This window comes from Cheilinus undulatus, linkage group 22 (assembly GCF_018320785.1).
Source record: "Cheilinus undulatus linkage group 22, ASM1832078v1, whole genome shotgun sequence".
NCBI lineage: Eukaryota > Metazoa > Chordata > Actinopteri > Labriformes > Labridae > Cheilinus > Cheilinus undulatus.
The window spans coordinates 3,153,918-3,168,089 of NC_054886.1; the positions used below are offsets into that span (position 1 = coordinate 3,153,918).

A 14,172-nucleotide genomic window follows, 5' to 3' on the forward strand; every position below is an offset into this window, starting at 1 on the left:
TCTGAAGTTGTTAAAGAGATTTATGAAAAAAGTAAAAAAACAATATTGATGTATGCTGATTTAATGGCAGTGTTTTGCACCTGTACATTTTTGCCTCGAAGGTGTAAAAAGGGTCCAAAATTCACTGAAAGAGTCTGAATGACATTTAAGAGTAAAACATGTTGGATGTAAAAATTTAACTAGAAAGAAAAGTTCCTGTAAAAATTCATGCCACAGGCTGTAAAACTGACAAAATGATCACAAATTAAAAAAAAAAAAAGTTGAGAAAAGTGGCCAGAAATGGCCGAGGAGGGCACAAGGGTTAAACAAATGAAATGACAAAAACAAAAGGAAACTAAAGTGCTTTCGACATACACAGTCATGACAAAACATAGAAAAAATACTAATGAATTCAATTAACTAATTATAAAATTGCACTTTGTAAAAGTAAAAAAATTTAATAGTAAAAATATTTCAGTATTTTTGGACAGATTTTGCAGTCGATACATGCTGATTCACAGCAAACACATCAACCAAAATTTTTGATGTCTGTCAAACCGATATCAGCAGGATAATATCATGAATTTCTCCTGAAAGCAGGTGCAGAAAAAGGCCGTTGCATGGTTAAGACTGCGTTATAATAATCTAGTGCTCTATGCTAGCATCGTACGTCTAATGTGATTTACATCCTAAAATCTGAAGAAAGAAATAAACTAACTGGCTTCCCTCAGCTGGAGAACAAACATAGATGATGTTTGAGGTTGCTGGTTCTGGCTGACATCTCTCTGTAGTAGGGTTTGATGTTAAACCTGCTCTACTCAGCTGTGCACCCTTCACATACACAGCTGTAACACCAGGTTATGGCAGAAATACACTCACTGATTTCCTCCACCACAGCTGATGGGTGCATACCTTTCTGGATTCACTATGTGAAATATGTCAGGGTAACATGTGGCTGCAGTTTTACAGAAAGAAGACTAGCAAGCTTTCACAAGCCCATCCCCCTCTTCCTCTCCTTCTTCTGTGGCTCTGTGCTCTCCCCCCCTCCTCCTCTCCTCTCTCTGCACAGTAGCAGAGTGCATCTGTGTCATGTCACTGGGTTCTGGCGTCCCAGAGTAACCTGCTAATATTAGTGCAGCCTCTCTCTCTCTCTGCTGTCTTCTCCTTCTCCCTTTTCTTGCTTGAGTCTGCCCTCTGTGAAAGACATCCCCCTCATCCTCCTCTGGTCTCTTCTTTCTCAGTGTTTAGCTCTTGTCTCTACTCTCTCGCTCCTCTGACAAACTCTCATTTTCCTCCCTGTTCCTCCCCTCTCTTCCATAAGGCAGACACAAACATAGAAGTGTCTCTGTGCATGCATTAATAGATCCAAGCTCCTTAGCTGGCTGCTGCATGCATAATCTATCTGCTCATGTGAGCGGCGCCTTGGAGGCCCGAGGCTCCGCCCCCTAGAGAGAGAGAGACAGACAGGTGTGGACCAGATTGGGTTCCGCCTCATTTCCTCTGCCCTGTGCAGCTGGTCAAGGACACACATTCACACAAACACATGAATACACAGGTATCTCTGTGACACACACTCGTGTGCACGTTTGCAAACAGGGACAAAGACACACAGCGTGCACACATCTACACAAAGACTCCGCGCATGTTGATGTAGCAGATGCTGCATTAGCATAAACTTGCTCTGAACGTGTGTGTGTGTGTGGGGGGGCTGTACTTGAATTCCTATGGACGAGGATTACAGCAATAATTACAGCACAGTTGGCAGCATATTTCCAGATCTGTGAATGGTAGAACTCTGGTCCCAGTTTAAGTCCCTGAAGTCCCAGCACAAGGTGTGTGATCTATATTCAGAATTACAGAGCACATGTCTGTGTTATAAAAGCATAAAAGTAGACTAATGACAGCACACTCTCTTAACCTCCACTAGCACCATTCTGTCAGCTGATGTCAGCTGCTCCTGGTTTGATGTCAGGGCAGGATTTCACACATCTTAGAGGAGTCAGACTCTGGCAATCAGAGCATTTTAATTTACATTTTTCATGTGGGGCAGGGCTGTTTGTTCTTCCTGAGCCCTCAGGCCTTCTCTGCTGGCCTCCACAGTCAGATTCACACATGCATATGCTATTATTGCACATTTTTACACCAATACTGCACGTGTTCTGTTGGTTTAATGTTTTAGTTTCACTGCCACCCTCGTCCTCACTTCTGCTGCTTTCTGTTTAGTTTATTTAAGTTTCAGCTTTATTAGAGTTTGCCCTCGTCCTGTCTCCAGAGGCCCTCTAACCTGACAGGCCACATACTTCCTCTAACCTTGGATACAAAGGGGCGGGACCTTTCACAACCTTCTCAGCAGGTGACTGGACAAATGTTCAGTCTGTTATTTATTTTAGACCAATAAGGGAGTAGGTATATGCAGCTTTGGGACATGGTGGAACCAGTTTGAGGATAAAACGGGTTCTTGTCTGATGAAAACTGTTGCTACATCCCAGTCAGTGGCTTCCTCAGCTTACAGTAGGATTAAACCCCTCTGCAGCTATCGCCAACTCACGCCAAAGCAGAGAGAGTCCAGAGAAGAGGAAACATCTCTGCCTCAAAAGCTTTTAGTTTTCAGTCCTTTGCTCTTTCTCAGATGAAGAAATGTCCGTATCTGATGAAACTGCTGCTACACTGCAGCTACATCCCTGTACGAAGGTCCCCTGTGTGTGGCGTCACAGCCCCTTCATCCCTGTCTCACTCACCCAGCAATTTCCACATAGGACGAGTGCGCCGCACACCAAAGTGCCGCGGGTTTGGTCCGACCGACAGCGATCGACCTCGCCCACTGGAAGCGAGTCTAGAGCACAGCGCTGCGGCGCAGAGCCCTGATCAGCAGGCAGAGATCATGGGAGAACTGCGAGTTCACGCATGTCAACAGCGGACTATTTTAGCTTTCAGGGTTAATTTATCATCCTTTCTGGTATAAGTCTGTGATACTATTGCTTCCTCTATTGAGTGAGTACATTAGGAAGTTTAATGTTTGCTAAAGGATCTGTGGTTTTATGCTAAATTCTTTGGCTAAATATCCCCAAAAGTTAACTTTTCCCTGTCAATGGCGCCGTTGTAGCTCTGTGACCCACTGACCTGTTAGTGACCCTTTGCTCTCGCTGCAGGACGAGACGTAATGTTGATATAGTGATTTGCGATAGAGAGTCTGCGCATTGTGTTTTATTTTGAAAGAGCCGGATGCTCTACTCTTGTGACTTCCATGGTCGCTGCTTTCTGAACGACAGTGAGTTTACGAGGTTTGGCAGCGGCCGGCGCTGAAATAGACCTGCAGCGTATCTGAAATGAAGCGGAGCAGAGTGGCGCCGGTCTGGAGCGCCGGCTATGGAAATGCTCTGATAGACTAGAGAGGGAGCGATGTGCTCCGCAGTATGATTCGCTGGCGTTCCGTGGCGTACGCTGTATATGGAAATTGGAGGTCAGAGCAGATGAAGCAATAGCGAGGTTTCCATTACAGTTTTTCACAAAATAAAAGTGATATTTCTTAAATTTCGATGATGTACAATTGCTCTTTGAATGCGTTTCCATTGAAGGGAGTTTTGGGCAAAAGTCTTGCAATTCTCGTAAAATCTCATCTCGCGTGAATCTGCTGCAGGGAAGCTTGACGCTCAACACCTGTTGCGTGTTGGTACGGTTTTGGTTACATCTACGGCGGTTGCCTTGGTAATTTTGAACAAAAGACGAAGGCAACGGATGATAGTTCAGAGGTAAAGTCCGTACGTACGGCAAAAGCCACACACAGGGGTAGAAGCATGATGGTAAGAAAAGTCTCGTCTCTTCTTCTGCCCATGCGTACCACGCCATGTTGTCTCAGAGTGACTGGTCATGTGACACCGTACGTCACGTCCCGTGACTTGCAAATGCAGAAAAAGTTCTTCAATTACACTTTTGCGATATATTTCTATATCAAAACGCCTGAAAAACCTCCTCATGATGGTGTAAAAACTTTTTAGCGATATTTAAGATTTTTTTCCTAGATTCAGGTGTTTCCATTATCACTTTTAGCGCTTAGCATTAGCAGTAGCATCCGCGATTAGCATTAGCGGTAGCATGCTAGCTAAAAGAAGAGCAAGTAAATGTATTTATATCACTTATGTTGCCTTAACATTGCTAACATACATACCCTTATTTGTTGTAGTTATGTTGGTATGCTCAGTCTATGCTCTGTTATTAAGGGGTGGTATTTCGGTTCTCCGTGCTACTATCTGATAGCATACAGAGTATATTGTGTTCACAGACCACACACACACACACACACACACACTCATAGTTAGGAGTCAAGCTTTAAATGCAGTGTTCATCCTCAGCTGTTACAGTGAGGTGGAATTAAATGAATAACTCATGAAGGAAAGTGTTCTTACTGACACGTCACCTTAAAGTCAGCGCTACAGTCCTTACCTGGTCCTCGCCAACAATCCCAGCTAACTGCTACACCATCAGCTGTCGGCTTCCCCTGTGCTGATTGGTCTGGTCCGTTTTCAGATCTGATTGGAGCTTTGCAGGATGACAGACATGGAACTTGGTCAGTCTGCTTTGGAAGGTTTTGAGTATTCAGGAGGAGTAATGTTGACGGTCAGAGTCCACAATGCTCCTGTCTGATATCAACCACCTCTAGCTGCTTTAGCATCGTTAGCGTCTCACAGGGACAGCGCGTTTCTGCACGCTCTGATCTAGAAAACGGGGTTAAAGTTGTGCAGAGGCTGTGGCTTCTACCCTTATAGCTGAGTGTGTGTTCAGCTCAGGATGTGGACATGAACCTGCAGAAAGGATCAAACGCCAGCGGCACTAGCACTGCTAATGCTAATGCTAATGTTAGCCACTCTGCAGTTACTGTGTGAGGTTGTGTTACTGTAGCATGTGGATACGGTTTATTGAATGTCCTTATCTGAGTTTAGACTGGTTTTTAAACACCATAATAATCTGTGTTAACTGGACAGGAAGTTCTGTCTGTTCTGCTCTGTCATGATGAGCTCATCAGGACATCACTGAAGGTGTAAATGTGCAGCACGCCTCCATGTATCACTTTCATCAGGCTTTTACTCACATGGTAGCGAGCAGCTGGACCGTCAAACACCTCTGCAACGGTATGCAGGCTTGGCGTGGCCTCTATGACCACTCTCCAGCTCTGTCATTCTCTCTCTCCCTCGCTCGCTCGCTCACTCTTAGGGAGGCTTTTAGAGAGTTGGGGATCTTTCCTGTGGTTGTTGTAAGATTCATATAAATCCTGAAACAGAGAATGTTCACACAAACTAACAGAGCGACTGATGATGAAATAACTGATAGTACATACAGACTGGACAGACCTGCTTCAGGTCATAGTCTGGTAGGGCTGGTAGGGCTGTTTATTCAGCTGTTTGGAGGCTGTTCTAGGCTGGCTGTGTGCTTTACTCTCTACCATGCCAAGCAGCGTATTCGCTGTGTGAGTTCAGCTCTGATTTCTTCATAAGCTCTGCCAAATATGAGAGCATTGCTGCTAACATTCCCTGGCTGTTTTAACTGGTTCAGCAAAGTCATGTGATCCTCTTACACAGCAGTGTAAAACTGCTTAAACATCCATAACACTGTAAGCCAGGGGTGGTTTCAGAGGCTGAGTCTCTTAAAAGACCAGAACTAAACTAAAACCAGGTCTTTATTTCATATTCAGACCAAAAACTCTGTGAGCAGAGGAGCAGACACAGCTGGTTGCAGGAGGCTGTATTCACCAGATAGACGGGGCAAACACCAACACTTCTCTACTGGTTCTGGCTCAGACAGACTGCTTTTGCTCTGGTGGCTGGATGAAAATATAAAGATGAAGAAATAGGCCAAAGAAAGAGTCCCACTGCCTGCTCCGTCTCATGGTCTACAGAGTAGGGCTGGGCAGTTAATCGCAAATTAGATTAAATCGCAATAAGGCATGCTGCAATATTTCAATCACAGACAGTGCAATATTTCTTTAACCTGAAAAGTGTCAAAAATACCAGTTTGATACAATCTTTTTTTCTTTTTTATCCTTTACACCAGTGTTACTCAACCCTGCTCAACAAAAGAGCCAGATAGTTGAAAAATACCTTTACAAGAGCCACAATCTAAGAGGTGAAAAGTGGCAATAATAGATAGAGCCACGCGTTGAGTATCACTACTTTATACGTTATTCAAACCTTCAAGTATCTTTTTATTCTGTTTTATTTTTTACAAAAATCTTACTTTCCTTGCTCATGTGTTTATTTTTCTTCATCAGAAGTGAATAATATGAGAAATGATCATCCCCTTCAATAGTTGAGCCAAACTGGCAGTGAGATATCTTTATTCTGAATGTAGCCCTGGTTGAACTTCTCTAATGTTGTACTTGTTAGAACATAGAAGGATTTCTTGCTCGTGTTTGTTGTACAACAGAAAAACTGAGGAACCTAAATAATCGCATTTCAAATCGCAATCGCAGTTTTGCTGGAAAAAACTGCAGTTTGATTATTTTTGCGTATGTTCAGCCCTGCTACAGAGCACACTGAGAATAATGACGCTGGGAGGCTGTGTGCAGTTCTCTGAGTCCAGCTCGCCTTAGCCAGGCCGTACCAGTATTTATTTTATTCAGTCTCAGTAAATAAAGAGTCAGCCCTCCCTCCTCTTCCTCCTCTTCATCGTGGCTGAAGAGATGAAGCAGCTCAAAGTCATGACACTGAGAATAAAACAGCTCCAAGCATGTGAGCAGGACTGGAGGATCAATACTTTGGTTCCATGTAATGATGAAAATAACCAGGTTACAGAGGATGGTCCTCATGTTTGATCATCTGGGGTTAAGGATTTACTCAGACCAGTCTTATTGGCCAGATTTTAACAGTCAGCTGTCTTTTTTAACTTTCATGGAGCCATCTATTCTCCTTTTTTTAATATAGAGGGTGAACTTTGATTTGAACTAAATAAATATTCTCCAGTAGGACTAGATACACCTGGACTCAGTCTCACCTGGAAACTAGAGGTGTGTGACTGATAGGATGCATGCCCAGCACATTAGCCATGCAGCACGTTCATATTTTCATCAGAAATATCAGTTAATGAGAGTCAGTGATGGTCAGTGAGGTCAAACTGATCCCAGTGGAAGAGTGGGCTTCATGGTGACCCTGGACTCTGTGAGCTAGAAAGACCAGCTCCAAACCACAGCAGGGAACACGTATTATCAGGGGGATTTATTCACGCACACACTGAGATTCAGCTTTTTCAGATATGCATTAATAACTATCAGAGATGGGCTCATGGTTGGTTTAAAGAAAACAGGAAAATCAATGTAAAATCAGAGATTAAGCCCAGTGTTAGTGGAATTAGCAGGTGTTTGACCCAGAGAGCACATGATCACATGACTGAGGCTCTTTAGACAGATCATCACTATGTGGACTCTCCCCTAGCGTGGTTTCCTTCTATGCTCGCTGCCCCTCTCAGTATAAACCAGCTCCTGTTAACCCTCGCCCCCTCCTCACTTTAAGCATGGTTGAGGCCAGGAATCAGACATGCAGGTAAGTGTTAATAAAATCATCATTTTTTAAACTTTCACTGCTTTAAATCTCTTCACCAACTTCAACCCTGACCACTAAAAAAAACAACTAAAAAAATTAATGTGACACCCTTTCATTCCGGTTCTTGTCCACTATGCCGATGACTGTGATTCAGTGAGATAGCATCCATGCTAAACAGATGAGTCTATCAGAGCGTAAAACACACCGGTTTTAACCTCCTTTTCTCCAGCCTCCTCCTCTACCAAACCATATGCGACTGAACGCTTTTGTTCATGTTAGGTTTATTTTATGTCCAGGCATAAAAAATCAGAGGAAATATGTAGGATATGAATCACCAACACGCTCATTTCCACCTCTAACCAAAATGTGACCTTTATTATGCTCATTATGCTCATATATAAATGTACTGCATCTTTGAGATATGATATATTCTCTCCTATTGATGGAGAGGACCCGTGCATCCTCATGCATGTCCATCCACTTGCTATGAAGTGAGGGCAAAGTTGAAATTGTCCAAATGTCCCCCTTTCTTAGTCCCAGACTGCAGAACCCAGAAGTAGCATTTTCGCCCGTAAACACTCCACTTACAGCATGTCAGTCTGCAAACATAGATGCAGATTCTCCCCTGGGCACACACGTAGGAGCACACAGACTTTTCCTCACACATGTAGCCCACTCTCAGACATCCATGTCTAGGGGCATGAATCAGTTCATTTAATTCTGATGATGCTTAGGTGGTGAAACAGCGCTCCAAACGGCCTGAGTCCATGGAAGGACAACCATGTCTGCGCTGCTGAAGGGGTTAAAATGGTGTCTGGCACGATCAGCTGGATCACTGTGGTATGGTGAAATTTAGATCCCTGGTGATCGAGTGACTGCAGAGAAACAGTTGTTAGAAGTTGTTTTGGTGCCATAGACACACAGTCAAAAAACCTGCTTTTAATGGAAGTCTACTGTCCAGATTTTGGACTAACAAGGATGGATGGAGCTATGGGCAACATGTTTTTTATATATATGAAGAAAAATAATAACTGTGGCCAAATTTGATGCCTCAATCTATAAAAATGTGACTATCAACTCAAAAAATGATGATAAAAATTATGAATGTCCTCAAAACGGACACAATAGGATCCCAGGATTCCAGCAGCCTGTAGAACCAATGAGGGCATGTTTTAAATGACTGTACATCTACCTCTCTGTTCTATTGTCCTCTAAGATAGGAGTCACGTTTTCAGACTTCATGATTCATTAAAGCCATAAATGAAAACGGCTTCAGTCCTTATTTTGGCAGAACTTAGAAAACAGTCTGAACTCACAGCGCCAACATGCAGCCTGTCATGAGCAGCCATGAAACAGCTATAAAAACAGCCTTACAGGATAAATAACACATTTATCCAACAGCTCCAGTCAGAATTTGGTATTTAATTTTATTATCTTTCATCTAATGACACCCAGAAATGACCCCCGACCCCTGCAGTTCAGAAACATACATCACTGCAGAAGTCCGTCTCCATAGAAACGTGAGAAAAAATCATTTCTCCTCCACATACAGCTGAGCACAGCGCTATCACATTACATCTGTGTCTAATTACAGCCACGTGTCTGAAATAATGACCCTACCTGTAAAATACTCACAGACACAAACAAAGGTCAGAACACGTCTCAGCAGTCCACTCTTCATCTGCTGCCCCCACCGTCATCATCAGAGCAGAGGTCCTCAGCTCCATTCTCACATCATCCAGCTTTCTCTCCACTGACACTGTGGGTGATGGTCGTGAAATAAATTCAACTATTCTTGTAAAAATATCATTTCCTTCCTAAATTAAAGGAACTTCAAGCTTTCAACAGTGAGGTCAGTCCCTATCACCTATACTGCAGCCAGCCACAAGGGGGCGTTTGAGACATTTCAGCTGGAGCTGTCATGATGTCTGTCACTGAGTTTGATGCTCGTATGCTGTGCCGTGATTGGCCAAAAACACAGGCAGGAAACAGAACTGTGAGGAGAGCCAGACGGCGCAAACTGCACCCTCAAAGAGCCTTATGTGGAAAATTATTATGAAAAGATGCAACTCCAGTCAAGATAACAATAACAAGCATGTGTTTACCAAACGACAGGAATACTAGTGTGCTTCTCGTCTGATAAGGCTGAAGGTTTGATAATCCTGTGGGGTCCAGATGTGGCCCCCGGGCCTCCAGTTGATTATCACAAAGCTGTGTGTTATTCTTTTACATTTTCTGTTCTATAAGAAGGTCTAATTCATTTCTGTTGTTTATTTGTATAATCCATGATCTAGCAATGATAGATCAGCCTTGAGATGAATGTTATAAAAGTCACACGTGTATTTTTAACCTTCCTGAAAAGCTTTTAAGAAGAAACTCGTCCCTGCTGCATCCAGCCCCCCCAAGCTCTAACAACCATGGAAACACATGAATGTCCACACATCTGTGCATTTTTCATTATATTTTTATATTCAGTGAAATCAAGCTAACAGCTCAGTTAGTATGTAGTTTTCCAGTGAGCATCTGCTGAGGGTTTGTTAGCATGTCTGTCTTTACTGATGGTGACCCAAAGTCCCTTTCTGCCTGTTACTACTGGAACAAATTAGCCCCCAGACATGCTGAACTGTAACTCTGTAATCCCCTTCATACCAGCTTTATTTCTGCTACAGATGTGATATATGCTCTTTCTCTATCTCCTTGGTTCCCAACCTGGAGTCCTGGTCCCCTAAAGAGGGCACCAGAAGTTTAAGTGGGGGTGTGATCCTGTGTTAGCTCTGAGACTGTTAGAATCCTGAGGTAGACGACTCTGGGTCCAGGTCCAGATGATGAACCCGGAGGCTGGTCTGGTCTGGTCTGAGAAAAACCTGATCTACTGCACTGTGGTGTTTCAGTCCGACTGAGGAATCTGGATTAGTCCGCTTTCAGTCAGACTAGCATGTCTGCATGTGTTTAAAAGCCCTGAGAGAGACAGACAGGGGTCAGCATGATGGCTCTGAAGGCTTAGAAACCACAGTCTGGATAGTTTGGTCAGATTTCCTCTGTTAGATGGAGCAGTTTTCTAAAAGCACACGTCCATGTGTAAAACTCTGTTAGGAAGTGCAGACTTTGGTCTGATGGTGGCACCACAGTCAGAGAAGTATCGGACTATGTTGATTTCTGCTCTGCTGATCTTCCTCTCTGAGCTGAGCTGGTGGCTCTCAGGGTTGCAGAGTTTCAGGTTTAATTTTGAGGATCTGACAACCTCAGACTCTGCAGCCCTTATCCTGTCTAAAGCTGTGAAGGACTCGGTCTGTGCTGCTGCTGTTTGGGTTGTAGAGAAAAAAAGAGAAGTCTGTGTGAGTACAGAGAAGTAAGAGGAGTTTTTATCACACAATCAGTAGCAGAGAGTGTCATGCTCTCTCTGTCATACTCATGCTACTCACGGGTCTGCAGCCATCAGACACAGTTTACTAGCAACTGTTCATTCTGGTCTCTCCTTCTTTCTGCCGTTCTCATGGCTGATGGTTTTCAGACAGTTTACTAGCAACTGTTCATTCTGGTCTCTCCTTCTTTCTGCCGTTCTCATGGCTGATGGTTTTCAGACAGTTTACTAGCAACTGTTCATTCTGGTCTCTCCTTCTCTCTGCCGTTCTCATGGCTGATGGCTTGCAGACAGTTTTCTACCAACAGCTTTGATGTGTTGGAGTGGCTGCAGTCTGTCTGTCACCCTCTTCCTCTTCAGTGGGTGTCATTTTCCTGTCTGTTTTTAAGAGTCGGCCCTTTCTCTCGTTTAATGCATTTATTTGTTTCCTGGTCTTGAAGTGTGCGTGCTGGTGTGGGAGTCCGAGTGGGTGTTGTGGTTAGTGAGCCAGGATTGGTTTAGACCGTGACCTTTTACTGAAGCCATGTGGCAGAAGTTCACCAAACCAAACAGCTTTAACCACAGTGGAGCTGACACGCCTCCACGCTCGTCTGTAGCTCTGCCAACGCCTACCTCGCAAACACATGCCTGTTTACAGGAGTCAGGCACAGAACAGACTTATTTTTACCCATATGCACATCTAATAACGGGCTCATCACACACTTGTTCAGACCAGAACGAACACTGCTCATGACGCTGTGAAAGAGCAGAGAGAATCCTCCAACAGGCAGCTCTAGCTCTGCTGTTGTTAATAAAAATGTATGAATGAAAACAAGCAGACAGCTGATCATAAATGTAAACAAACATCAAAACTGTAGAACCAGAGCCCTCACACATCTCTGATGGGAGGAGTCAGCATTTCAAGGATTGTGGGTCACAAAACTGAGAGTTCTGCTCACATGTAGGTCATTGTGCATGCTTATCAGGACTGAGAGTCTCCTCCATCACAGCTCGGGGACCGTGACCCTGTTTAAACTATGCATTAACTTAGATTTTATCTGTTTGGGCGGTTAAGGCTCTGCACACTAACAGTTTCATGTTTCATAGCTCAGACTGCACTCTAAGACAAGCTGTCAGTGTGGGTCTCTCTAACAGACCCGTGGTCCAGTTCAGATAAAAGTGCTGCTGTGTACGTCTGAGCTAACTGATCCTGCTGCAGCCATTGGAGCAGCTTCAAGTCCAGCTAAATCCAAACCCCTCCTAAGTAAAGAAATCCAGTCCAGTCTGGTGAAACTGCTGCCATACTCTAGACCAGGGATCCTCAACCTGTGGCTCTAGGGCCACATGAGGCTCTTTTATGCCCTAATTTTAATTATTATTCCCCCAGAAAGCCTTAAAAAGGGAAATGTTTTTGCCCTTTTTCACCATTTTTTGCCACGTTTCATCCATTGAAGCTACCTTTTGTCATTAAATACAACTTTTCCTACTTTTTTTCCAATTTTTGCCACTATAATCCCATTTTTGCCCATTTAAGCTACCTTTTCCTATTAAATACCACTTTTTTCCATTTTTGACACTTTATTTGCAACTTTTTACCTGGTTTTTTTTACCACTTTTATCCCAATTTTTGCCTTTTTTCACAGTTTTTCTCCCCACTTTCACCCACTTCACTTACTTTTGCCATTAAATACCACTTTTTAAAATTTTTTTGCCCATTTTTGCCACTTTTTCCCATTTTTTTTCCCATGTTTATACAATTTTTGCCCATTTAAGCTATGTTTTGCCATTAAATACCACTTTTTTCCCTACTTTTTTCCATTTTTGACACTTTTATTCCATTTTTGCCCTTTTTCACAGTTTTTCTTCACATTTTCACCCATTTGACTTACCCTTTCTCATTAAATACCACTTGTGTCCCATTTTTGCTGATTTAAGCTACCTTTTGTCATTTAATACCACTCTTTTCCTAGTTTTGCACATTTTAGCCATTTCTTTTCTGCCACTTTTATCCCATTTTTGTCCTTTTCATCTTTTTTTCCACCACTTCTCACCCATTTAAGCTACCATTTGCCATTTAATACCACTTGTTTCCTATTTTGTACCCATTTTTGCCACTCTTGACTGCTTTACTGCCCATTTTAGTCACTTTTCACTCATTTTTGGACCATCTTTTGCCATCTGTAACTCATTTTTTGTCACTTCTCACCTGTTTTCCTCCCCATTTTCACCTGTTTTTGTTGCATTTTGACCATTTTTGCCACCTTTAACTTATTGTTATTGCTACATCAAGCTGTTTTTGCCTCTTTTCACCACTTAGATTGTGGCTCTTGCTGAGGTATTTTTCAACAGTTTGGCTCTTTGGTTGAGCAGAGTTAGTAACACTGCTCTAGAGAGCCAGTCTTACTGGTAGCCATACTGGCTTCCACTTCAGCTAAATGCCATCAGATTCTACTGATTGGTCCCGTCAGTTCTAACATGTGGGTCAGTGATTTCAGACTGGAGCTGTGGAAGTTGACGGACATGGAATCTGGCCAGTCCATCTGCTTTGCGAGGTTAAAGCTGAGATGCCTTTATCTGGATTGCATGAGCACCTGATCATCACGATCATCATTAATCCAGAATAATGCACGGCTGATCAACCCGTATGGTGAGGCTTCACTCCGCCTGTCTTGGTTTAAACGGTGAGGAACAGAGAGGCTCAGCGCCAGGCTCTGACTGAAGACATGGAGGGAGAACAGCCTGTCATTTGCTGCTCCTGTAGCGGCCTGTTCTCTTCGGTCTGCTGCAGGTATGAAGTTTGCTGCCCGGACTTGAAGAGACCTTTTGAATCTCCAGTGACTAAGGACTAGAGCAGCCTGAGCTCGGCTACTTACTCACCTACACAGGCTCACACACGCTGAGGAGATATGTGTGTGTTTGCTGTAAGGTTGGTTTGTGGGATTTTACAGGTCAGTGTGTTCTGAACTCAGCAGCAGTGAGACAGTGCTTCTTCTTACTCGTGTTTCCTCACAGGTTAGCAGAAACACCTGTGCAGGTATGTGTCTCTAAGGGTGACCCTGAAGAGTTGAACTCTCAGAAATTTGTTCTAAAAAGCCTCAGCCCTCTCCTAAATGAGGATCATTGAACTGGACCCAGTCCCACAGACCACAGCAGCCAAATTGACCATAACCACCACTGACACTAGAGATTTAAAATCCCTATATGTTTAAAAAAGCTAAGCTTCAGAGCGGGTGTGTTTATGGTATCAGGATGCCCTGGATCTCTATCATGCTGGTTAAACTCAGGGTGATGAGCCTGCTGTCGTCCATGTGTCTGCGGGGCAGG

At 43.5% G+C, this 14,172-nt stretch overlaps 1 long non-coding RNA gene across 1 annotated transcript; it reads right to left on the reverse strand.

Annotated features, from left to right (window-relative positions):
* Nucleotides 1-9,954: 9,954 nt before the first annotated feature.
* Nucleotides 9,955-11,333, reverse strand: LOC121504444. The gene is made up of 2 exons (XR_005991461.1): nt 10,931-11,333; nt 9,955-10,808 (listed from the first exon to the last, which is right to left on the reverse strand). It is a non-coding gene; the product is annotated as an uncharacterized LOC121504444 (long non-coding RNA).
* Between the last annotated feature and the right edge of the window lie 2,839 nt (nt 11,334-14,172).